This window comes from Theropithecus gelada, unplaced genomic scaffold, assembly GCF_003255815.1.
Source record: "Theropithecus gelada isolate Dixy unplaced genomic scaffold, Tgel_1.0 HiC_scaffold_2681, whole genome shotgun sequence".
NCBI lineage: Eukaryota > Metazoa > Chordata > Mammalia > Primates > Cercopithecidae > Theropithecus > Theropithecus gelada.
The window spans coordinates 1,151-4,711 of NW_020259155.1; the positions used below are offsets into that span (position 1 = coordinate 1,151).

At 50.1% G+C, this 3,561-nt stretch overlaps 1 non-coding gene across 1 annotated transcript; it reads left to right on the plus strand.

The window, feature by feature from the left end:
- Positions 1–3,233: 3,233 nt before the first annotated feature.
- On the plus strand, positions 3,234–3,354 carry LOC112617594. The gene has a single exon (XR_003117934.1). It is a non-coding gene; the product is annotated as a small nucleolar RNA SNORA32 (small nucleolar RNA).
- Positions 3,355–3,561: the final 207 nt, after the last annotated feature.

The following is a 3,561-nucleotide window of genomic DNA, read 5'->3' on the forward strand; positions in this document are numbered from 1 at the left end:
TGTATAGCCAGGGACCGTGCAGTCAAGGTGGGTAGGGATGTGGAGAAGGCACCAGCCAGGCCAGTGCCACCCTGAGTGGGTGCCAGCAGACTTGTGCCTGGGCACAAACCCTAGGGGTGATCCATCTGCACCCAGACAACCCAGCATGGAGGGAGGGGGGGTTCCCAAAACTCCAGCTTTATTTTTGGATCCAGAAGGAAGCACTGGCCAGGGGTAAGGTTGTTGGAAGCGCATTCCCTGCATTCTCTGTCCCACGTGGGAGTTGTGTTGGTAGCCAGGGGCAAGCTGAGAAGCTGGTAGAGCTGGCAGGAACAGGGGACCCAGCGAGGAAGTGGAAGGACAGAGATGAAAGTGAGTCCTGACCCGTCCTCTGCCCGCGCCTGCGTGCTGTGCATCCACTGCCCTGGGGGTCGAGGTGATGGCCCCAGGATCCGCTTCTGTCATTCTACCCGCTGGGATTGCAGTGATTTGTCCGCTTGTTGAACGAGTCAGCATTTTTCTTTCTGCTACTTTTCTCACTACCTGCGTCTGAAAGTTCTTCTCCTCCCCGATCAGCCTGAAGTCACCCCAGGGGCTCGGCTTGCTGGTTTTTCCAGTTGGACCAGACGCACCCACGGGAGCTACATCAGCCTCTGGGCCTGGAGGAGAGAATGTTTCCTTAGGCACATCTTGGTTGCCACTGGAAATGCCAGCCTCGCCAGGCATTTATATGGACTTGTGCACATCCAGGCAGGGACCAGAGCCCAGGATGTTTGCATTCAAGCTCCAGACCCCCAGTTTCGAGCGAGATGGCTGTCTGTCAACCACCGAGCCCTCAGCCTCAGCCTCTACCTCTGTAACGTGGGGATGTGGTGATCTGCCCAGCCAGTGGCCATGTGAAATAATAGATCTGAAATGCTTTGAAGAGAGAAGGAAGCACCAAAGCAGTCCACAGCTGGCTGGGTGGGCCGGGTTTTCTCTGGTTTTGGCTCATTCTCTGTGTCAGCACTGGCAAGACGCGCCCACTCAGCACAAACTCTGGGTGCTCAGTGCTGCTGGAGGGAGGATGAGGCATATTTGTAAGAAGCCTACAAGGGGCCTATGCAAGTTTTGTAGAGGATGAAGCTTATACAATGTGGGGGACCTTGCCTAAGAAATAGTATACATGATTATAAATACAAGAGCAGATCCAAAGCAGATCATATTTGTTTAAAACAAGAAAATAAAATAAAATGGATTACAAATTCTAAAAAGCTAACAGTATCATAATATCACAAATCCACAAAAATAATATAATAATTTTATTAATATTATAATTCCTGTTAAACTACAGCTTTGAGGTGCATGCACTTTGCTTACTTCTTAGGACAGTAATTACAAAAATAGCATTCCTGCTGAGCACTTGGAAGGATACTTCAGCCTTCTCTTGACATGGTAGCTTCTGGCTCTGGAATTCTAACACTCCCTTCTCTACTCCATTTCCCGAAAACTTAAAGTGCTGGGCAACGTAGGGCATACTGTACTTCTGTGGTGGGGAGACACCTGGCCCTGCACCTTGCCACCCAGCAGGCACTGTGTGTGTTACGTGTATTCCTGGAAGCCATTCCCACGGCTCAGAGTTAACCACAAATTACCTGCACATGACTGCCGACAACATAAGAACTACTCACTGGTTCCAACTTCGGTGCACCTCCCACTCCCTTAGCACCACTCTGGTGTGCCTGAGGCCATTGCACTATGGCCAGGACACCCAGAGAGGAGAGAGAGCATGAACAGAAACAGACAGCCGTTCTCAGGATTGCAATGCAAATAGCTTACTCTTGCAATGTTTGCAAAATGCCACGGCCATGCAGCTGTCTCCCAGGACTTCTAGGCTCCAGCTTTCCAGAAAATCTCCCGTTTGAGCTCACAGGAAAATTCTGGAACCATCCTAGCTTCTCTGCAGTGCTTGGGAAGTCTGAACCCATTGTTCCCAAGCCACTGAGACCTGGGTGGGCCCTTTATCTGGACTCCTCCAACCTAGACCCCTGCAAGCCCATCTGTCTCTGCTTCTGCAGGTGAAGCAGGCGGAGGAGACCAAGACCAGTGCAGTCCACCTGCCGTGCACCAGTGCACAGTTCCAACCCTTTTGCTTCCTTTCCGTGCCTTTACTTGTCTGCCATTTCATTTGATTAGTTCAGAAGAGGCACAGGTAACTCAATGCCTTTCTCTCCTTATTAGTGAAGAGACTGCACTTGGTGTTTCTAGTCCAGGAGGGATGGAGGCACCATCCCCGAGTGGACAAAGATAAGTTGGGGGTGAAAGGATCACTGGGGTTCAAACAAGTCAGATCTGATATGAATTCTGGATCCCCAAAGGGAGACATCAAAGAAGCAACTGAGTACCCAACTCTGGAGTTGTGGAGAGGCCCGGGCTGGGAGCAGGAACGTGGGAGTCTTTCCCATGTGGGTGTCAAGACAAGATTTAATGCGGTAGTGCTGGCTGGGATCTCTCAGGAAATGAAGCTGGAGACAAGAGCCTCATGTGGTGCCCTGGGGCACAGCAGAAAGCTCAAGGGGGGACAGGAGGAAAACAAGGTGAAGGGGTGCTTGGGCTAAATTGTGTCCCCCAAAATCCATATGTTGAAGTCCTAACCCCCATACCTCAGAATGTGACCTTATTTGGAAACAGGGTTTTTGTGGAGGTGATCGAGTTCAAATGACGGCATTAGGGTGGGCCTGGTCCAATCTGACTATGTCCTGTAAGACAAGGAGATGAGGACACAGATGCACACAGAGGGATGACCCTGTGAGGACACAGGGAGGAGATGCCGTCTGCAAGCCAAGGAGAGGGGATTCAGAGCAACCAGCCCTGCCAATAATTTCATCTCGGATTTTCAGCCTCCAGGACTTTGAACCAATAAATGCACATTGAGGCTCCTGGCCTGTGGGATTTGTTATTGCCGCCCCATACAGGTGGGGGCCTGGGAACCTGGACTCATACAGGTGGGGGCCTGGGAACCTGGGAAAATCGTGCGTCACGGAGTGGGGCCCAGGAGGCCACTACTGCTGGAGGTCAAGTGACGGCAAGGCTGGGAATGTCCCTACTTCCCCATGAGCATTCTGAATTGTTTTCTGATAAAAATGGAACAGATACGTTTGGACATAGTTTAAAACCTGATACCGTGACTGGTGCTTCATAAATTTGTCTCAAAACACACAGATAGGTAAACTGTATAAAGAGAAAACAAGAAGACACAGACTGGAAAACAGATCTGGTTGTTACCAAGGCATTTAGCATGCAATTTCTCATTTGCTGTGGACACATCGATAAGAGAATTCCTCACTGGGTTTTCTGTCTGCCACCTTGCTAGCGATCAGCCCACTGGGAACATTTTATTAACCCTTTATTAAACTTTTATTCATTTTACTTCCAGTGCCTAGATAAGCACTGTCCAATAGAAATATAATGCAAGCCAGAAAAAAAACCAAACTACCGAAAATCCAGATGGACACCTTTTGTGGGGCAGAGATGGAACAGAAACGCTTAGCAGCAGCAGCGAGGGACATTGCAGCCACCAGCTGAAGAAGGGCTCCTGCCCCA